Below are 24,249 nucleotides of genomic sequence, written 5' to 3' on the forward strand. Positions count from 1 at the left end.
AGTACACTATAATGTTGTCACTTTTGGTGACTGCTAGGCCACCCCATCAACCTGAGCCCTAGTCAGGGAATCATGGTAGTCCCACATAGATATGATGGACCTAGAAATCTAACAGATCCCTCTCTCCACCATAACTGGTCATCTACATCAGGAATAACATCATAAACCCTCTTGTGGGTCTCTACAGACCTTGTCCTCAATGTAGAAACTGCCTCAGCTTCAGGAAAACTAGTCCTAAAATGAGTTCAGCCTTGAAGGTTCCTAGCTATGATTATGGAAATGTGATTTCAAACAGACAGGAATGCAATGTTACACAGGCTCTTCTGCTAAATATGAATAGACATGGGCCCAAATATTACATTTTATATGAATTTTTAACTTTCTGTTATCTTTTATTATAAATAGAGACAGACAGAAATAGAGAAGGGGAAGGCACAGAATGAGAAAGACAGAGAGATATCTTCAGCATTGCTTCACCATTTGTAAAGCTTTCCTCCAGCAGGTGGGGGCTAAGGACTTGAACGTGGGTCCTCATGCATTGTAACATGTGTTGTCAACTAGGTGTGCCACCACCCAGTCTCCTCCAAGTACTATTAATGCCCAGTTGACATAGGTATACTTCTTTAGCATAACTTAAATTTTATTTTAATACTCTGGTTTTCTAGTTGGCAGATGAAGTGAAAAGTGGCTGAAAGCTAAGAGTTTCACAATTGTGGAATATTATGTTACTTCCGTGCAGTAGATAGTATCATAATTGAGGGAAGTTTATGAAGACATGCATAAATCTTTTTTATTGAATGTTTCTGTGTTCTTTTGATAAATTGCTTGGTCCAATCCATGTGGAAAACAACCTGGGGATTCCTCAGAATATTAACAGTACAGTATTTTCTTTAAATTAGTGTCTCACTTTTTTTTTTCACTCTGTGCAGTGTTTATGAGGTTCTGTTCCTCTGTTATCTGTATCTGCAGGGTTTTTCTACCTTTTTATATCTTTACTTAAAAATATAACAATATCATATAGTCTTGACAGCATGAATTTATTTACCCATTTGAATGTCTGAGAACATTTGGATGCTTCCCAATTTTGGCTTTTTTGACTGATGCAGCTAAGAACATTTTGTGTATGTCTTAGGATCTTCATATGATATGTATTCTCCTGCATATGGAAATGCTGAATTCTGTTTTTTTGTTTAATTATCCTGAGTAGATGCACAGATTTCTACAAAGATGCACAGATTTCTACATAGATGGTATAAATATAAGCTATGATTGCTAAACATATTATATAAATTGCATTTGTCTATTTACTTTTAAGAAGTTAAAGTTTGTGTGTCTTGGTCCTGTGTTTTATTGATCTTAAATGAGATTGAGAATTCCATTTATAAAAACATTGGAACACTAACTTTTTTAAAAGTAGTTTTCACTTTCCCCCCTATTATTAAAAATATATATCTTGATCATTTTCTGCACCATCAGTCTTTAAAATGTGTTATCCCTAATACCCACAAATATTCTGGTTCTCTGTTTTATTCTCTTTGATGTCTAGGTTTTTCTTACTCTATCAGTCTTTTCCTGAAATTTACTCTCTTGTTAAATCAACTGACTACAGATCTCCATTTCTTCTAAAAACACCTTTTACTCCTAATATATAAAGCATAATTTATATTTATGTATTATTTACAGGAACAATTTTATACCAAAAAAAGTATTTAATCTTATTAATTACCTTATAGTATTTATATTACAACATAGCATGCTAGAATAAGGATTATTTTTCAAAGTATTTTATTTTAAATAGCATGTCATATTAAAACATTGCTTTAATTACATGTGTATTACATTCATATTTTTTAATTTCAGCACTATAATCATAAGATTAGGAATATGACACATAGTAAATGTTAGGAATATGACACATAGTAAAATACACTGAAATGCACCATCTCACTAAAAGTGTAAAAATACTCATGACAACAAGCACTGCTACTTGAGAGCAGATCTCAGTTTTAGCTGTCTGTTAAATTGATCACTTTTACCTTGGTAAGCAGCATGAAACAAAACCATGTTAATATTATGTATTTGAAAAGCAAAGTAATCAGTGACAAAATAATTTCGCAGAATTAAAATGTAGTCCTAATTTGGAAATTAGATGAAGTTACATAATACATAGCTGTGTGGAGAATAAGAAACTAGATAGTTTGACAGAGGTCTCCTTTAAATTGACAAATTCTAAGATTCTGTGGGAAACTATCCATCACAAAATCAGGCTCAAGTGGTTTTAATACATTTCTCCTTAAGAAATTGAAAGTAATGAAGATGGCAGTTTAGTCAAATGACAAAGATAGAGAGCCATTCTACAGTGAAATGTTCTTTACCAATAATAAAGCAATAATGCCAGGTAATCTTGATGATAGAATATTTTAAAAGCATCTGTCATGGAGTCTACATATGGCAATAGATTATCAAATTTTACTTTGTGGTCATTCATATATTTAAAAAATGTTGTTATATTATGTACATATCTTTGAAAAATTTTCCCAATCATAATAAATCTGAAAACAATTTTCTCACTTAAGGCTGTAGATATTTTTAATGCTCAGTTGTCACACAAGAAAAAATACAAAGATAGGTAGACAGTGATTTTGATTTTTAATTCATAACTTGATCTTTGGATAATGAAATTTTCTTCTCCATGAAAATTAACATGGTGCAAATTCATGTGATATGTTTTTATCCTTATTATGGAAGGGTAATAACAACTTAACAAGAGGAAGAAGTTCAATCTTTACAGAACATAGGTGCCTAAAATATGTTTTGCCTCCTCTTGGTTTTCTCTAGAACACAATAGTGCAGACTTAATGACTGTTTAACATAGTGACAAGTAGTAGAAAATTTAGGGAACTGAGTTCAGCAGTACTAATACTTATGTTTCCTGCTAGGGCTTTAAGCGTTGGGAAATTCTGCCCAGTAAGGAGAGAAAGCAAAGATAAGGTCTAGTAAATTTAAAGTTCAGTTTTATATGTTGGCATTAATGAGTAATTCAGAGTATTATTGATTAGTATGCAGATTTTTATCATTTATTTATTTATTTATTTTGGTTGGATCAAAACTTTGCACACTCAGGATTCGACAGTCTCCAGGTCACTTTTTTCATTCAGGTAGAGGGAAAAAGACAATGTAATGAATGAGCTTTATCTTGTACCAAGCTAATTCCTTGTGGATACAGCGTTTGACCCTGGGCTACATGCATGGCATAGCAAGCATGTACTCTACCAGGTATGCTTTCTTTGCAATCCCAATGCAGGAATTTTTGAAAATAAAAATACTTTGAATAATGGTCATATGCAGGTTACATTTGTGGGCCACCTAATGATGCAGACACAGAAAGCAATGTAGAGAATTATTAACTGATAAATTTATGTTAAGAAGACTATGTAGGGCAGCGAGAACACAAGTTGTTAAGTGACATTAATGAAAAAAAAATCACCTTACTGTTACAGCAACTCTTCCTGAAATGGTTTCTTCACTTAGATTTAATCTATTATTTTGAATCTTTATATAATGTACCCTACTTGCTAATTTTGAAATTGTGTCACTTTACTTCTCATTTTCCTCTTACAGTCCCAAGGTAAATTAGAGAGTTTCAGTAAGTTCATTCAAGTTTTGTCCTTACTGTTGTGTTATAAGATTTCCCTATCTGTGCAGCTAAGAGTTAACAGAACTAATATTTACAAATATGTTATACAGGGGCAAATACTTAGTCTATATTATTAAAGTTTGGGGAAATCCTTAACTATCACCTTTACAGTGACTCTAGACCAGACCTAACAACCTACTCTCACAATTTTACTATGTGATAATTTATTTCCTGACAAAAGCTAAAGAAAGGATAGATCATTTGGAACATGTGGAAAAGAAAGCTAAATAAAGATTAAGAGCTGGAGGAAGGGTAAATAAAAAAAATTACAAATCTTTAACAGTTTATATCTTGACATTAAAAGTTAGTTTTGTATAACGTCAGTGTTCCAATTAAATGTGCTCATCTTCGAATACTGTTATTTTTGTTCTCAAACTTTTATACCATGTCTTTTATTAGTTCATTAATTTACACATGTCAGAACTTCCCTCCTAAGAGCCATTGATGGTTTTTGTTGACTTTGTTTTTTTGCTGCTTATTAAGAAAACAGTAAGATAAGAATAATTGGATTTTAAATAGAAATTGGTTTTGTTATAATAAGAAAGCTTTGATTTTTACAAAGACAAACTCATTATAAATGAGGAAGCAGAATCACTAAGCTTCCTCAGTGTACAAACTAATGTACGGATTGTAGAAGGTTCCCCAATGAAGGCCATGTGATGAACCTAATAGTTGTATTTATTGCACAACTTGATAGGAGTTGTATGTATGAGTGTTTAAAGAGACATTAACTTAACTGTCCCCAATACCTTTTTATGGCTAGTTAGTGATCTGATAGTTTCTAACTATGTACCCTCAGAGCACATACAAACTGAACTGAATATTTATCAGGACACTTTATGCATCCATCTTCTCTCTCTCTCTCTCTCTCTCTCTCTCTCTCTTTAAAATGCTTTATTTATTTATTTTTAATAGAAACAGAGATAAATTGAGAGGGAATTTAGAGCTAGAGAGGGAGAGAGATGTATGCATGCAGCACTGTTTCACCATTCATGAAGCTTCCTCCTTTGTAGGTGAGGACTGGGGGTTTGAACCTAGTTCATGTGCATAGTAATGTATGCACTCAACCAGGTGAGCCACCACCTGAACCCTTTTTATCCATTCTCTATGAAAAGTATACATTCTTTATGAAATGTAGCCATTCTTTCTTTTCCTATAAGTATTCGAAAGATATAAGAAATCAAGGGGAAAACAAAAGACTTTTTTGTAAAATCTTTGATATACAAAGATTTTAAACAAACGTAAAGAAAAACTAGAGAAAAATAAACAAGCTAGTAGCAAACAGTATACTTTCAAATGGTGCAGTTTCTAATCCAAGACCTTTTTTGGTAATTTTTTTATTCCCTTTTGTTGTCTTTGTTGTTTTATTATCGTAGTTATTATTGATGTCATTGTTGTTGGATAGGGCAGAAAGAAATGGAGAGAGGAGGGGGAGAGAAAGATAGACACCTACAGACATGCTTCACCGCATTTGAAATGACTCCCATGCAGGTGGGGAGCCTGGGGCTCTAACCTTGCGCTTTGGGCCACCTGCGGTTAACCCGCTACGCTACCACCTGACTCCCCAAGACCTGTTTTTTATGTGTCATCTCTAGAACTTCATGACCCTGGATTAACTTTCAGACAGAAATAGAGGCAAAGAGAAAGCGAGGGTAAGAAATCATACCAAAGCTTCTTCCAATGGAGTGCCAGACAAAGTCTTCCTAAGTGGCTGACAATCTGGCAAAGAGTTCTAGAAATCAGACAGGAACTGACAGCTGTTTTTTTTTTTTTTTTTTTTTTTAGAAGGGGCAGTGTAATGACAAGTGTAGAAGTGTGACTAATAAAGTGAGATGCTGATAAATAGCACTTAGAGTTGTGTTTATGGAATAAGCCTATTATTCAGTACAAAATTCAAAAGCAGAGTTGTAACACTTACTGAAACACTTATTGAGACATTTTCATTGAGTTGTCAGTGCTCAGCAGAACAGAATATCACTTTGATGGTTATTTTTTTTGTTTGTTTTTTCTTTTTAAATATTTTATTGAGGAATTAATGTTTTACATTCAACAGTAAATACAATAATTTGTATATGCATAACATTTCTCAGTTTTCCATATAACAATACAACCTCCACTAGGTCCTCTGCTGTCCTTCTTAGACCTGTATTCTCCCCCCCACACACACACACAAACACCTTTATGATTATTTTTTAATATCACTACAACTAATCTTTTCCTGTGTTTCTTGGGGGCAGTGGGGTGGGTCAGTTATGCTTTCCAGTGACATTCTTCACAGGCATCAATCCCAAGGAACAATGTGAAACCTCAAAAAAATTGAAAGAGGAAAGGTCTCACCCGAGTAATGAAGCTGAAGGGTTGTCATTCCACACGTGAAGTCTCTGGACACAGTCTGAGGTGAAGCATGTTGAGGTGGCAATCGTTGCATTGGTTAGGTTGTGATCGGCGGATGCAATATTATTTGGTTTGGATTGGGAGATGCATACGGGAAAGTGGGCCCTATCCAAGGGTTCCAGGACTGGGGGAAGTAGGGGCTCTATAGTGGAGATGTGAGGTTCCTGCTGTCTTAGGGTTCAAAAAGACAATCGATAGTTAATGTTATCATCACATTATTTGGTAATTGGGTTAACTTTGAAAAGTCCTTTTGTTATGGTTTGCTGTACAGTATCCAGTATCTTGTATATAGCTGTGCTATTGGATGCTTCTAATCTACTTGGTCTAGGCTTTTGAGAGAGTCCGCATATCAAATACACAGCCTATATATTAAAAAGATTCAGTTTGTGTTTTGAGAAACTTTGAGACATACAATTGATTTTCCTCTCCACTATTCCAAGCTTGGGATCCACGATTGCTCAACAAATTGTTTGGCTTCGTATGTTAACTCTCTTTTCAATCACCAGGTTCCAGATGCCACCAGGATGCTGGCCAGGCTTCCCTGGATTGAAGACCCCACCAATGTGTCCTGGAGCTCAGCTTCCCCAGAGACACACCTTACTAGGGAAAGAAAGAGGCAGACTGGGAGTATGGACCTACCAGTCAACGCCCATGTTCAGCTGGGAAGCAATTACAGAAGCCAGACCTTCTACCTTCTGCAACCCTCAATGACCCTGGGTCCATGCTCCCAGAGGGCTAGAGAATGGGAAAGCTATCATGGGGGGTGGGGGGGTATGGAGATTGGGTGGTGAGAATTGTGTGGAGTTGTACCCCTCCTACCTTATGTTTTTGTTCATTAATCCTTTCTTAAATAAAAAATTTTAAAAAAAGAAAGAAGAAAAAAAATTGAAAGAGGAATCGTGGTCTCAAGCTACTAAGATTTTGTTAAGTGTTAAAAATATAGGCTTCATTTTATCTAGAAGCATCTGTCTGAATAAGCTGTCAGCTTGATCAGATTTTCAAATATATGATGGGGGATTTGATAAATAAGGAGTTTATAATTATTCAATACCAGCATACATTTGTTTATACTAATAATTCTTATTAAATATATATATATTTCTTCTTTAATCTGGAAGATAATGACTTCATTGTATTTCTTAAAAAGAAAAATGATGCTTTTTATAAATAATCAAACAATACTACAAAGAAAGAAAAACATTAGAGTACTATAAATCTCAAGTAATCATCTTTAGAGTTAAAATTATTCCTCACACTAATCCATAAATCCCACAAATGTTAGTTTTAGTTTTACACTTAATTGCATTCATTGTTTACCACCAAATGCTTTACATGGTTTTTGTTCCTGAGTTATTTTGAGTCAAATCTCTATATGTTCATTTTACTTTACTTTTTCTTGAAATTTATACATTTAAACTTATCTTTTTCCTAGTATTTATCATATTATTTTCCGAATATAATATAATATATATATTTATTTAGTTAGTTAGTTAGTTTCCAGAGTTATTGCTGGGGCTGGGTGCCAGCACTATGAACTCAACGTTCTGGTGGCCATCTTTTTTTTTTGTTCCATTTTCATTGGATAGGACAGAAAGAAATTGAGAGGGGAAAGGGAGATAGATGAGAGAGACAGAGACAGAGAGAGAGAGAGAGAGAAATAGACACCTGCAGAGACCTGCTTCACAATTTGTAAAGCACCCCCCCCTCAGGTGGGGAGCCAGGGACTGGAACCAAGTCCTTGTGCTTCATACTATGTTCACTTTACCATGTGTGCCACTATTTTGGGGCTTATTTTATCTCTGCAAGTGGGGACTGAGAGTTGTACCCAGATCATTGTGCACTGTAATATGTGTATTCAAGAAGGAATGCCACCATCTTGTCCCTCACATATCAAATATTAATGTGACCCATTCCTGCTAACTTTCATTGTTTTTAGTCCCTATGTGCAATATATAGTTTTGATAGTATAAAACCTTTGTTATTATAATAAAAACAAGATAAAGTAAATATTTCTCACATAAACTCAAAAAAATAAGTGAAATAATCTACAAGAGTAATTCTGCTCAGCTAAATTTTTGAGGCATTTCCTTGGATATTTTCTCATGAATCTTACAGATTTATAAGAAATAAAACATTCTGAGTTTGGAATCCAACTCAATTTTATGCCTCAGGTCTTTCTTCAAGAAAGTGCTATGAAATCAAATTGGAAAAAAGACAGTATTTTAAGCAAAGGAACAAACATATATTCCTCTGATCCTATTCATTTGGGAACTTAGTCATATATCTCAGCTAACTGCAAGAAACACTGTAAAATATATTGCTTTATTGGGCAGTTATGTCTTCAATGAAACTACATTGTCAAGAAAAGTGAAACGGTAGGTTAGCCAATTAATCCAGGAAGTAGCCAAAATACTATATTCAGAGGAGAATTTTTATAAAGCAGTGGAATTAAAAACTATTTACTAACCTAAATTAGCACAAAATATATGGAAATACATGTAAGTAAGTTAAATTTGATACAGAAGAAAGGACATTATTTGACATCAGTTCAGCCTTAACAGTAAGAGTAAGAGTGCAATGACCATGGACTCTCTCTCCTAGAGAGAGAGAGAGAGAGAGAGAGAGCGAGCGAGCCAGGAAGGACAACACTCTAACATATACAAGAGCAGGATTGAATTTGAAACTTCATGTTGCTAAATCCATAGATCTAGTCATTGTGTTACTTCTTGAGTCATTATGCCAGGGGTTCTGAATCAGTGTTCTAACAAAGCAGTCTTGAGCATTTCAAACAGATTGCAAACTTGCTTAATGTAACTCTAAGCAATATTGAAAGCTGAATGAAGCTATAATATAAGAATTTCCTTTGTGATTATAAGGCAGTTAATCCAAAGACAGAGGAAATAGGAGTGCTGAAGTGCATTATTCATGTACTTCCAATAGCCTGCATTCTGTCTCCTGAAGAAAAATGCCCCTTTATTATAAAATAGAGTAGCTGTTCTTACATATACCATAGTAACTATATTTGAAGTAGTCAAGGTATATAGATAGAAATTCATTCTGTGAATATTTTTAAAGTGTTAGCCTTTCTTTTTTTTCTTTTTTATTATCTTTACTTATTTGTTGGATAAAGACAGCCAGAAAACGAGAAGGAAAGGGGTGATAGAGAGGAAGAGAGACAGAAAGACACCTGCAATACTGTAGGTGGAGGAGACTGGGGGCTTGAATCTGCATCTTGTGCATTGTAACATGTATGCTCAACCAGGTGCGTCACCACCAATTCTTTGAATTTTTAATGTCCATTAAAATTCAGACTATCTGACATTAAAGAAAACAGTAATTCGGCGTGAGAAAAAACAATTCACAAAATATCCTTAATATAGAGAAATGAGGTAGGCACCAGGTGGTGGTACTTACAATAGAGCACACTTATTACAATGTACAAGGATCAGGACACAAGCCCCTATTCCCCAAATGCAAGGAGAAAGCTTCATAAGTGATGAATCAGTGCTGCAGATATTGCTTTCTCTGTCCCTTTCTTTTTTTTATTTTTTAATTTAATTTAATTTATTTATTCCCTTTTGTTGCCCTTGTTGTTTTATTGTTGTAGTTATTATTGTTATTGTCGTTGTTGGATAGGACAGAGAGAAATGGAGAGAGGAGGGGAAGACAAGAGAGGAGGAGAGAAAGATAGACACCTGCAGACCTGCTTCACCACCTGTGAAGCGACTCCCCTGCAGGTGGGGAGCCTGGGTTCGAACCGGGATCCTTATGCCGGTCCTTGTGCTTTGTGCTACCTGCGCTTAACCCACTGCACTACAGCCCGACTCCCTTTCTCTGTCCCTTTCTATCTCTCCTTTCCGTATTGACTTCTCTCTGTCTCCACCCAGTATATAGACAAAATATTTTAAGTAGAGAAACTAATATGACTATCATATTAGGCATAAAGACTGAAGTATGAAAAAATATTTTCACTTAAGGACAAAGGTAGCCAACAAATCCTTCTTGGCATGAGCAACGATGGTGAATGCTTGAAGCAAGACAGTTGTTTTGAACCAACAATATAATCTGAAGCAAGCCTCTCGTTTCTACACTAGATCCTTTAACAACCAGCATCCTTCAAAGAAATTTATGCCACCCCCTCCCCTGATAGCATTCCCATTCTCTATCCCTCTGGGAGCATGGACCCAGGGTCATTGTGGGCCACAGAAGATGGAAGGTATGGCCTCTGTAATTGCTTCCCCGCTGAACATGAACGTTGACTGGTCGGTCCATACTCCAAGTCTGCCACTCTCTTTCCCTACTCGGGTGGGTCTCTGGGGAAGCAGAGCTCCAGGGCATATTGGTGGGGTCTTCAGTCCAGGGAAGCCTGGCCGGCATCATGATGGCATCTGGAACCTGGTGGCGAAAAAGTGTTAGGGGGGTACTCGCTGCAAACTCTAGTGTACTTCTGCTTTCAGGTATATATAATGCAGTAGTTTATGGATACGTGTGAACATATGCTCTCTCTCACAGAAACTGGTGTATATCTAGGCTTTGGGTCTTTGTTAGAAAGTGAACCACCTGGATGAAATTAGAGAATACCATGTAAGGAAAGGTCTCACCCGAGTAATGAAGCTGAAGGGTTGTCATTCCACACGTGAAGTCTATGGACACAGTCTGAGCTGAAGCATGTTGAGGTGGAAATTGTTGTGTTGATTAGGTTGCGATCAGCAGATGCAATATTATTTGAAATGGATTGGGAGAGGCATACGGGAAAGTGGGCCCTATCCAAAATTCAAGGACTGGGGGAAGTAGAGGTTCTATAGTGGAGATGTGAGATTCCTACTGTCATAGGCTTCAAAAAGACAATGGAAAGTTAATGTTATCATCCATTATTTGGTAATTGGGTTAACTTTGAAAAGTCCTTCTGTTAGGGTTTGCTGTACAGTACCCAGCATCTTGTATATAGCTGTGCTATTGGTTGCTTCTGAACTACTCGGTCTAGGCTTTTGAGAGAGTCCGCACATCAATTAAATATCCTATATATTAAGACTCAGTCTGTGTTTTAAAAACTTCGAGACATACAATTAATTTTCCCTCTCTCATATTAATTATCTAGTGATTTATATGACTACACTTTACTAGGAGTGTACATAAACACCATTCCCACCACCAAAAGACTGTGACCCATCCCTCCCACCCACTCCCACCCCCCACTGGCCCAGGAAGCTGCATGTCTACCCCTCACCACAGGGTTTTTACTTTGGTGCCCTACTTACAATTTGGTCAGGTCCTTCTTTTAGTTTCCCTTTCAGATCTTCTTACTCAACGTCTGTTGATGAGTGGGATCATCCCATACTCATCTTTATCTTTCTGACTTATTTCACTTAACATAATTCCTTCTAGCTCTGTCCAAGATGGGTCAGAGAAGGTGGGTTCATTGTTCTTGATCGCTGCATAGTATTTCGTTAGTATATATACCACAGCTTTCTCAGCTACTCGTCTGTTGTTAGGCACCAGGGTTGCTTCCAGGTTATAGCTATTATGAATTGTGCTGCTAGGAACATAGGAAGATGTACAAAGCTCTTTCGGTTGGGTGTTATAGAGTCCTTGGGGTATAACCCCAGGAGAGGAATTACTGGATCATATGGAAGATCCATGTCTAGCCTTGTGAGAGTTTTCCAGATTGCTCTCCACAGAGGTTGGACCAATTTACATTCCCACCAGCAATGCAAAAGGGTTCTCTGTCCCCACAGCCTCTCCAGCATTTGTTGCTGCTGTCCTTTCTGATGTATGCCATTCTCACAGCAATGAGGTGGTATCTCAATGTGGTCTTAATTGGCATTTCTCTGACAATCAGTGACCTAGAGCAGTTTTTCATATGTTTGTTAGCCTTTTGGATCTCCTCTGTAGTGAATGTTTTGTTCATATACTCTGCCCATTTTTGGATGGGGTCATTTGCTTTTTTGGTGCTAAGTTTGCTGAGCTCTTTATATATTTTGGTGATTAGTTTCTTGTCTGATGTATGGCATATGAAGATCTTCCCCCATTCTGTGAGGGGTCTCTTTGTTTGTGTGATAGTTTCTTTGGCTGTGCAGAAGCTTTTCAATTTGATGTAGTCCCATTGGTTTGTTTTTACTTTAGTCTTCCTTGCAATTGGGTTTGATTCATCAAAGATGTCCTTGAGGTGTAGGTGGGAAAGTGTTTTACCAATGTTTTCCTCTAAGTATTTGATTGTTTCTGGTCTAACATCCAGGTCTTTGATCCATTTGGAGGTGATTTTGTTTCTGGTGACATAAAGTGTTTCGATATCATTCTTCTGCATGTTACAACCCAGTATTCCTAGCACTATTTATTGAAGAGAGCCTCCTTTTTCCATTTAAACCTTGGGCCCCCTTATCAAAGATTAGATGTCCATAGGTGTGGGGATTTATCTCTGGGCTTTCAATTCTGTTCCATTTGTCTGTGTACATATTTTTATTCCAGTACCATGCTGTTTTGATGATGATGGCTTTATAATATAGTTTAAGGTCTGGGAGTGTGATGCCTCCATTTCTGTTTATTTTCCTCAAGATGGTTTTGGCAATACTAGATGTTTTAATGTTCCAGATAAATGATTGTAGTGTTTGTTCTATTCTCTTAAAGAAGCTTGATGGAACTTTGATGGGTATTGCATTAAATTTGTATATGGCTCTGGCAAGAATATTCATTTTGATGATATTTATTCTTCCAATCCATGATCATGGGATATCTTTCCATTTCTTGGTATCAGTTTCTATTTCCTTGAGTAGCGACACATAGTTTTCAGTATATAAGTCTTCTACTTCTTTGGTCAACTTTATTCCTAGGTATTTTATTGACTTTGCTGAAACAGTAAATGGGAGTGATTTCTGGATGTCTTTTTCTACAGATTTAGTGTTTGCATAAAGAAATGCCGCTGATTTTTGTACATTGATTTTGTAGCCTGATACCTTGCTATATTGCCTAATAACTTCCAGTAGTTTTCTGCTGGATTCTTTAGGTTTTTCTATGTATACTATCATATCATCTGCAAATAGTGAGAGCTTGACTTCTTCCCTTCCAATCTGTATTCCTTTGATTCCTTTCTCTTGCCTTATTGCTATGGCAATAACTTCCAATACTATGTTGAAGAGTAATGATAACAGTGGACAGCCCTGTCTAGTCCCTGATCTGAGGAGGAATGCTTTCAGCTTCTGTCCATTGAGTATGATATTGGCTGTATGTTTGCTTTATATAGACTACACTATCTTGAGGAATTTCCCATCTATTCCCATTTTTTATAGTTTTGAGCATGAATAGGTGTTGGATTTTGTCAAAGACTTTCTCTGCATCTATTGAGATAATCATGTGGTTTTTGGCTTTTTTTATTGATGTGGTGAATGACATTGATTGACTTACGGATGTTGAACCAGCCTTGCATTCCTGGGATTAATACCACTTGGTCGTGATGAACAATCTTTTTGATATTCTGCTGTATCTGGTTGGCCTAGATCTTGTTTAATATTTTAGCATCTATGCTCATCAGAGATATTGGCCTGTAGTTTTCCTTATTGTTGTGTCCCTATCAGCTTTTGGTATCAGGGTGATGTTGGCTTCATAGAAGGTGGAAGGGAGTATTCCTGTTTCTTCAATCTTATGGAAAAGCTTAAGAAGTATGGGTACTAACTGTTTCCTGAAAGTTTTGTAGCATTCTTTTGTGAAGCTGTCTGGTCCAGGACTTTTGTTGTTGGGGAGATTCTTAATAACGGTTTCAATTTCTTTGTCTGTGATCGGTACATTTAGATTTTGTAGTTCTTCTTGGTTCAGTTTTGGAAGGGCATATGTTTCTAGGAATTGTTCCATTTCTTCCACATTCTCTAGCTTGGTGGCGTATAATTCTTCATAGAAGTTTCGCATGATTCTCTGGATTTCTGTGGTGTCAGTTGTGATATATGCCCCATCGTTTACAATTCTATTAATTTGAGTCTTCTCTCTTTTTTGTTTGGTAAGTCTGGCTAGGGGTTTGTCAATTTTGTTTAATCTTTAAAGAACCAACATTTGACTTCATTGATCTTTTGTATGGTCCTTTTATTTTCGATGTTGTTTATTTCTGCTCTAATTTTTGTGATTTCTGTCCTTCTGGTTGCTTTAGGGTTCCTTTGTTCCTCTTCCTCTAAGTCCTTAAGGTGTGCAGTAAGGTTGTTCATTTGATCTTTTTCTTGGTGTTTAATATGAGATTGTATGGCTATAAGTTTCCCTCTCAGTACTGCTTTAGCTGTGTCCCAAATATTTTGATAGGTTGTGTCTTTATTTTCATTTGTTTCCAGGAACATTTGAATTTCCTGTTTGAGTGAATCTCTGACCTAGTGATTCTTAAGGAGTATGTTATTTAGTTTCCAAATTCTGTGACTTTTAATAATTTTCTGTTTGTTGTTAATTGTTAGTTTTACTCCACTGTGGTCTGAGAAGATACTTGGGATGATTTTGATGCTCTTGAATTTATTGATGCTGTCTTTGTGGCCTAACATGTGGTTTATCCTTGAGTATGTGTTATGTGGATTTGAAAAGAAGGTGTATTCCAGTTTTTTGGGGTGAAGGAATCTGAAAATGTCCAAGAGGTCTAGTCTGTCTATCTCTTCATTTAATTCTCTTGTATCTTTATTGATTCTCTGCGTTGTTGATTTGTCTAAGTGTGAGAGTGGGGAATTGAAGTCTCCCACTATTATTGTACTACTATTGATATATTTTTGAGATTCTTTCAGTAGGTGCTTGATGTATTTGATGGTCCCTCATTGGGTGCATAGATGTTAATAATTGTTAAGTCTTCTTGGCTGATTGATCCTCTAATCATTATGTAGCATCCTTGCCTATCTTTTACTACTTTATTTAATTTAAAATCTATCATGTCTGAGATGAGAATGGCTGTTCCTGCCCTTTTTGGTGGTCCGTTAGCCTGTATGATAGTTTTCCATCCTTTCACTTTAAGTCTGTGTTTATCTTGTTGTGACAGATGGGATTCTTGCAAGCAGCATATGGTTGGGTTATTTTCTGATCCATCCCCCCACTCTGTGACTTTTGATGGGTGAATTTAAGCCATTGACGTTTATTGATATTATGGATATTATGGATTTATTTAAAAACAGATGAATGTCTGAGAAAGCTGTGGTATATATACACAATGGAATACTATGCAGCTATCAAGAACAATGAACCCACCTTCTCTGACCCATCTTGGATGGAGTTAGAAGGAATTATGTTAAGTGAGCTATGTCAGAAAGACAAAGACAAGTATGGCATGATCTCACTCATAAACAGAAGTTGAGAAAGAAGAACAGAGAGGGATTTGACTGAAGTTGGAGTAGGGCAGCAAAGTAAAAATATCTGGGTTGTGGGCAATGGCAGAAGTTTGACTTCACTGTAGGGGGTATGGATGGAACACAGACTTTTGGTGGTGAAATGGTGCTTATGTATACTCCTGTTAATTTTAATCATTTAAATCACTATTTAAATAGTATAAGAGGGAAAATTGATTGAATATCTCAAACTTTTTAATGCATAGATCATAGGCTGAGTCTTTGATATGTTGACTCTCTTAAAAACTTAGACCATGGAGAACAGAAGCAACTGGTGCACAGCTATATACAAATAATATCAAAGGATATAAATTATGCTGATATTGTGTATGATACTGTAAATCCTAACAAAGGGATTTTTCAAAGGGAACCCAATTGCTAAATAATGTGATTATAAAAATAACTATCTATTGCATTCTTAAACCCTAAGACAGCATGAACTTACTGCTTCCTCTATGGAGCTATATTTCCCCCCGTCCTGGAATCTTTAGGGTGGGGCTCACTTTCCTGCATGCTTCTGTCAATTCATACCAAATGATATCGCATCTGCTGATCCCATCCTAATCAATGCAATGGGTACCACCTCAGCATGCTTCACCTCAGACTGTGCACAGAGACATCAGGTATGAAATTTCAACCCTTCATTCCAATTACTCAGGTGAGAGCTTTTCTTTCATGGTAATATCTAGTTCCATTCCAGGTGGTTTACTTCCTAACAAAGTCCCAAAACCTAGATATAGACTAGTTCCCATGAGATAGAGCACATGTTCACATTTATCCATAAATTAGGGCAAATGTATACCTGAAAGCAAAAATACACAATAGTCTGCAGTGAGTCAGTATAAAGTTCATAATGAAAAAGTGTCTACTTAGAATTAGAAACCCTCCTCACCTACTTTCTATTACAATTCCCTCACTCCAAAGCTAACCTCATCAAATCAAGGACTGCAACTGCTGAATAAGGGCAAGAGACTCTTTAGTCACTCTCAGGCCACCCCAATCAGCTATTCCCTAGTTGTGGAGTCCTGATATTTCCAAACAGACATGATGGGCCTAGACCTCAAATACATCTCTCTCCCTAATATTACCAGTCATCTCTATCAGGAACAACAGAACAGAGCACTTTGTGGACCCCCATAGGACCTTGCCCTCAACTTGGATCAACAATGGTAGAGAATGTTACATCCCCTGAAGGGAGGATGGACAACATAATCTATGTTCCACCTGAGGAAGATGGGTCCTTAAATCAGATCAGCTTGGAATGTTCCTACTAATGACCACAGAATGTGAACTCGGTTCTACAGGGATGCAGATGTCACATAGGCTTTTAAGCTGAATATGGGCCCCAAATCAGGTCAAATCAATTGGGTTTATAGTCAACAATATTTATACATCTTTCTCATATTTACAAGCTACTGTCTTCCCTGATCTAGCTTTCTGGTCCTTTTCCCAGTCATGACACCATATCCCCAGACAATAACTTAGATACACCTGCATATCAGATTTCAGGCTCAGTGAAACAAAAAAATGTATTATAGTTTCAGGCCCTTTGGAATATAACTAAAATAGGCCTACTAGCTATCTATAAAACAGAGACACCCCCCCCCCCCAACTCTTCATCTTTACTATTCCAGCCTTTGGGTTCATGACTGTTCAACAATTCATTTGACTTTATATGTTAACCCCCTTTTCAGCCACCAGGTTCCAGATGTTAGCATGATGACAACCAGACTTCCTTGGACAGACAACCCCGCCAATGTGTCCTGGAGCCCTGCTTCCCCAGAGCCCCACCCCACTAGGGAAAGAGAGAGGCAGGCTGGGAGTATGGATCGACTTCTCAACACCCATGTCCGGTGGGGAAGCTATTATAGAAGCCAGACCTGCCACCTTCTACATTCCATAATGACCCTGGGTCCATATTCCCAGAGGGATAAAGAATAGGAAAGCTTTCAGGGGAGGGGGTGAGATGCGGAGTTCTGATGGTGGGACTTGTGTGGATTTGTACCCCTTTATCTTATGGTTTTGTCAATGTTTCCTTCTTATAAATAAAAAATATATATATATTGGGTGATTGACACATAGTTCAGTACTATTCATATTTCCGTTTCCTATTATATGCCACTTTTTATGTTTTTGAAATCAACTATGCTTACAATTACATTATTTATATATTTAGTGCTTTCATTTTTAAAAATTTTTTTATAAGGGAATTAAGGCTTTACATTCAACAGTAAATACAATAGTTTGTATGTGCATAACATTTCCCAGTTTAATATATAACAATACAGCCCCCACTAGGTCCTCTGTCATCCTTTTTGGACCTATATTCTCCTACACCCCCACCCTACACCCACTCCTACACCCCAAAGACTTTTGGTGCAATACGCCAGTGATATTCAGTGCTTTCTTAAGGTATTGTTTTCAATAATATTTTATAAAAACTATTATGCATTGGAATAACAACTGAATTTGAGGAGAACCATTTTGTAATATGAAATTTGTCAGCTCCAGTCTTTTATTGATCACTGTAAAGATATATAAGCTTTTAGGAAATTATAGATTCTTATTATTTTAGAGGAATTTTAACTTTATATTGATCTTTTCTGATGTTAATGGGTACTCTTTTTTAAAACATACTTTGTAACTATAAATTATTGATTGTTATCTATTGATTTGTATCCAGAAATCTTGCTAAGTGGTTTTAATAATTTTAAAAACTACTAGATGTTTTATACTTTCCAGGTAAATAATAATGTAACCTGAAAGAGATGCATTTAATCTTTCCCTTAGCCATTTATTATCATTATGACTTTTCCAAAAAGTATTCCAAAAAATTCAAACTGAAATAGTGAGTTGTAATCAAATGTACATTTTCCCAGATCTTAGTGAAAATTTACCTCTGCTCCTTTAAGTGAGATTTGTTTTTGTTTATAAGAATAAATAATAAAATTAGGTAAATACCTTTCACTCTATTATAAAGTTTGAAATCTAAGTAGATATTAAATATTTAAATGTACTCCTCTTCAGTAGGTCAGATATATTATTTCTCTTTGCCTGATTAATGAAGTTAAATTAATGAACTTAAAAAGTTGTGTTTATTTTATTTTAACGAGAGATGAAAAGACACACACACACATGCATGAACCAGAGCACTGCTCAACTCTGGCTTATGGTGGTGAGAGGTATTGAACTGAGACATCAAAGCCTCCCATATGAAGGTCTTAATCATGATATCTCCCTGATCCTAGTAATTTTACTGTTGAATGCTTTTGCCGCTCTGTAAAAACCACTGCTTGTTCAGAGCCCATTTTTTAATGCCTTAGCAAGTGTTTTTTTTTTTTTTTTTTTTTTTTTGTGTGTGTGTGTGTGTGTGGTATTCAGTTCTAGATTTTCAGTTATATACAAAAGTTCGGTTTTCTCTTTCTTTCTTTCTTCTTCTTTTTTTTTTTTTGGTGTGGGGCTTCACTACAGTGAGTTGATCTTTTTAAAGACAGAATAGAAAAATAGCAACAGTGAGAGACAAATAGAAAGATACAATAGCACCAAAGCTTTCTTCTGTGTAATGGGTTTATTCATAGCGTGTCAGGCACGTTAACCAGGTGCTAGCTGTTTTTCTTGCTTAGAATATTTATTAATTTTTAAAAGAGCTTTTGGAAAAGATTGTGGAAGTGACTTTAAGTGTGTCAAATGATCGGGCATGGTTTATTTTTATTTTTTGAAGTAATGTAAATATCTCAGAAATCATAGGTCTTTTAATATTTGATTATATATTATTCATAAAACTAATACTATTATTAGAAGTAGTTTTTGAAGAGTTAAAATATTTGAAAAATATAATATGGAAAGAGAGGGAGAAGGAGAGGGAGGGAAAAAAGGGAGGGGGATGTAAAGGGGGAAGAGGGGGAGAAAAAACAAGAGGGAAGGGGGGGGATATGAGAGGGGAGTAGAGGGGCCAGAGCATTGCTCAGTTCTGGCATATGGTGATGTTAGAAACTGAACATAGTCTCTACTACCTCAGGCATGTATGTCTGGTACATTACTGCTGAGTTATTGCCCCAGTCCTATCCTCAAAAAATTTATAAAAGGTTTGTAAGTTTTCTTCTTTTGTTTCTGCGATCGTTTTTCAGTCATACTTCAGTAGTAGTGAGGAGTAATTTTTGTTTGTTTGTTTTTGGTTGTCTCACTCTCCATTTATTTGGCTATTTTACCTAAGACCTTAGGTGAGAGAAACTGGCATAGTTTTAGGGCTTAGATGAACTAATTTCCTGGTATAAAACAACAGTACCAACTGAATTATTCTTTGATTATAGAAATGGTCATTTGCTTCATATACTTCTCTATATTGATTAAGCATTAATGAATCTAGGACCACAGATTATCTATGGGAAGGTTTTGCCTTCCTCTGCTATTATGATGACAAACTATCTGCAACAAGCAGGGGTAAGTGAAGTTTTCTACTATACATGATCAAATGGCATTCGTGTATGTTAGCATTTAGAATTATGAATAATGACCTTCTCCAACATTCTGTATCTTGCATTTATCTTTAATCTGTGTCTGAAGAGGGATATGCTTTTTGATATGACCCATTTCTATAATATTGTGCAGTAGTTTTTCAGTGAGTAGAATTTTTAAGTCAGTGAGTGAAAAGACATCTTTGATCCAGTCGCACCTATTTTAAATTCAGAAGGAATGCATTCAAGCTTCTGAAGAGTATGTGCCATGCCCCTTTATATTCTATTTCTGATTCAGCTGTTTGCCCTTTATATAGTCTTGCAGTTACTTTAATGGTAGTTTAGATTAATTAATTTCTATGCTTATTCTTAAAATATATTTCAAAGACTACTGTTCAGGTAGCATTGGAGATTTTAAGAATTCTAGTAGGTTCAAAAAGAGTAACAATAAAAAGTGTGTTAGTTGTACATAAAGAAAATAGAAGGACTCAAATGCCTAACAGTGAAAATGTTGGGCATATTCAGACATCTGAAACACTTTTTAAATTATAGAATTACTATATCAAATTTAATATTAAAGTTACAAGGAGTCATATTTAGTTTTGATAAATAAAAGCCTTTTGATAAATATAACTCCCAAATAAATGGGATTAGTTTCATATTTGATGTAGAGTTGTCTTCATTACAAAAAGATTTCTAATAGGAATTGAATGTATTCCTGTCAAAAGTAGTATTATTGTATAAATATGTATTCCCAATGTTCCCTCACTGAATCACTGTTCAATTTTCAAATTGTAAATTTTATGTTGCAGAGAATAATATTTTCTGTTATAAATATTAAGAACTCTGTGTTCTGGAAGGTGGCACAGTGGATAAGGCATTGGACTCTCAATCATGAGATCCCGGTTCAGTCCCCAGCAGCATATATACCAGAATGATGTCTTGTTCTTTCACCCTCTCTTCTCCTATCTTTCTCATTAATAAATAGTTAAAATCTTTTAAAAAAATAAACATTACGAACTCAGGTTCACTTTTAGCCTTACTGATTTATTGTAACTAGATATTCTGTAATTATTTTTCATCATTTTATCTGTTACTCCTTATTTTATACATAAACTTTCATGTATTTTGAAACTGTGAGATTCATAATTTGCTTCTGGAAAATGAGAATGCAATATGTGACTATATGTGACTAGTACAATGTATCTCCTATTCTATATTGAAATAGGTCTAAGTAATTTCGAGGATGAATGGTAACATGATTTGCTCAAGTTTAGATTATTGCATATTCAATGGCATGAGCTACTCAGACTTTGAAGATGCATGTTTCAAACCAAAACTGCTACTGAGGTGAACTATTTTTCTTGCCCCAGTGTCGTTACTATTTTCATTTTAGTATCTTGACTCTTCTGTATCTAACATATTTTATATAATTTTGAATGAATGCAATAATAATTTTTTGAATAGCTGACATAGTACAGACAACCAATCAAAATATTTTGTATTGGAAAGCAATTCCATGCTGAGGGAAGCTCTCCTGAAGAAGAAGATGTCAAAGTCAGAAATTAAAATACTTCATATTGATGATTATGAACTTCTTTACAGTTGTCCTTTCCCAAAGATTTTACGGACCGAAACCAGTATGATCTTCTATTGATAATGGATGAAGAACCAGGATGCCAATTGACTACAGAGAAGTTTAGTGTTGATTGGGATTCAGTACTTTTTGACACATATAATGTCATCATAGCCAGATTTGATGGCAGAGGGAGTGGATTCCAGGGGCTTTTTTGCAGGAGATTCATAGAAGGTTAGGTTCAGTGGAAGTAAAGGACCAAATATCAGCCATAAAATTTTTACTGAAACAGCCATACATTGACTCCAAAAGATTAAGATTTTTTAGAAAGAGGTATGGTGGATATATTGCATCAATGATCTTAAAATCAGATGAAAAGTTTTTAAATGTGGATCAGTGATTGCACCTATCACAGACTTGAAGTTGTATGCTTCAGCTTTCTCTGAAAAATACCTAGGTATGTCATCTAAAGAAGAAAGCACTTACTAGGCATCCAGTGTGCTACATAACATCCATGGCCTGAAAGAAGAAAACATATTAATCATTCATGGCACTGCAGATACAAAATTTCATTTCCAGCATTCAGAAGAATTAATCAAACATCTAATAAAATCTGGAGTAAATTATACTATGCAGATCTACCCAGATGAAGGTCATAATATATCTGAGAAAAGCAAATACCATCTTTACAACACAATCCTTAGGTTTTTCGGTGATTGTTTAAAGGAAGAGTTATCCCTGTTACCACTGGAGCCAGAAGAAGATGAATAATGGACCCTATTTATATAGAACTGAAGGGAATATTGAGGTTCAATGAAACCTAACCAAGTGACTGGAACATTGTAGATGCTCTAGAATTTCAAGGGCAGCTTGAGGAGATGACACTAGGATTGCACACTCAGAGACTATGACCTAGAATTTGACTATAGACGTCCAAGATTACCATGTTGCGAAGGGTGCAGAACCTGTTTCTTTGTGTAAGGAAGGTCTAAGAGTTAGTTTCCTGAAAGAAAAGTCATTTTGCATTCAAGTAGGAATAGTGCATGTTTTCTTCTGTTATCCCCCAATTTATTCTGTAACAAATTGCTTTCATTTTAATTTCAGCCACCACCATCACTTTTGCATATAGTGCATGAATTATCAGACTACAGTCCCTGTTCGGGTGCCAATATGCCTGGCTTCTCAGGCAGGAGACAGATGACCAGGGACTCATGGCTGAGCTGGAATGCAGCTCAATCTTTATTGATGAGCGGTAATGCAGTGCAACCAATCTAATCTGTATTCACTAGAAAATCCTCTCCTTTATATCTCCTGAGGCAGAAGTGTCAGGTGGGAAGAGGAAGTACATAGGATAGGGGGTGGGGAGAAGGAAAAAAGCACACATGTTCCAAAGTATCAAGCTTCCATATAACCAGTGGGTATTAAACCAATGCCCTGTAGGCAGGGCGGGACTCAGGTAAAGCAGTGATTATGTAAATAGACCACAGCATTAAGCAATGCAAGCAAACCTAACATCATGATCAAAACAGAAGGGATCTTAGAAGCAGAATTAGAAGCAGAACAACACCCACCACACATGCCATTTACTATTAAAAACAATATTTACAAATCTTTTGAATATGATTTAATCAGAAATCTTTGCAGCCTGACATTTTTGAGGCTGGATATTGTGCCTAAGACTATATATATGAAGTTCTGTGCTCTAATTATGAGGTATGAATGTACCACTGGAATCCAAACTATCTTATTCACATCAAATTTAACAGTAACAAATATCTGGTGGGATTTCAGTCTTAAAGAAAGAAACAATTTGGTGCCATATATCCTGACTGTGACACATACTATTAGCAAGTGAATATGCTTGCAGTAAGAAATCACAAATATTTCCAAATCCCTTGTCATTATCGCTTACAACACAATTTTTTAAATTTATGATTTATTATCTTTTGATAATTTATTTTTTAATAAAATCAAGCCCATGCAAAATAAGCTCTAATATACATGCTGCAAGCAACTTTGAAAACAGCTGTAAGAAGCAAAGCAAACTTTCAAGACATTTCAGTAATTCATTTTCCTTGAGTACTGCCTTGGTTTGTCAGCTCTGACTTGACTGTCAGAAGAAATAAAATAACTAGGGAATTCATCTGAGATAACACCAGATATATTTTGATAATGCCAAAGAAAAAACACTAAGTATTTTCTCATCTTTTGCACTAGGACCAACTACCTAGTCTATAGGTTCATTTGAGCCTGGAATCTCTATCATTTGATGCTGAGGTCTGAGTTTAACTAATGACTTGTCAAATGGTAGTACTTGTGCCTTTCTTTCCGGTATTAGGATGCACAGTATTATTGCTTAAAATGTCCAGTATAGCATTTGTCAATTACTTCATAAGTGCAATTCATCTTTTACTGTTTCCGCACTACGATTGCTTATAAAATGTCTAGTGGTTAATTAGTGTGGGAGGAAGTTCAACTTATGGAAAAGCAGGTACACCATAAAATTAATGACATATTTTCTGTTTCTTACTTGATAGAGCAATGTTAATCGGATCCTTTTGGAAATTTACCTTTGACTACGACTCAGTCTCTTCCGTAATCAGCTTCAGAGATTTTCTATTACTGCTATTCTCTTTTGGTTTATGCTTTTCTCCAAAGGCCATGAATGTTTAAGAAGAGATTGACAGCTCTCCCAACAACAGAAGACTGTGCTAACCTAAAAGGAAATATAGATTTTAAAACTTTGTTCAGAGACCTGAAATCCCAAACATAAACATTCGCCCATGAAAGACACTA

General features: G+C 35.8%; 1 pseudogene; it reads left to right on the forward strand.

Moving 5' to 3' along the window:
• Positions 1-21,123: 21,123 nt before the first annotated feature.
• LOC103125036 (inactive dipeptidyl peptidase 10-like) lies at positions 21,124-22,243 on the forward strand (annotated as a pseudogene).
• Positions 22,244-24,249: the final 2,006 nt, after the last annotated feature.

The sequence above is a fragment of the Erinaceus europaeus genome, chromosome 2, assembly GCF_950295315.1.
Source record: "Erinaceus europaeus chromosome 2, mEriEur2.1, whole genome shotgun sequence".
Taxonomy (NCBI): domain Eukaryota; kingdom Metazoa; phylum Chordata; class Mammalia; order Eulipotyphla; family Erinaceidae; genus Erinaceus; species Erinaceus europaeus.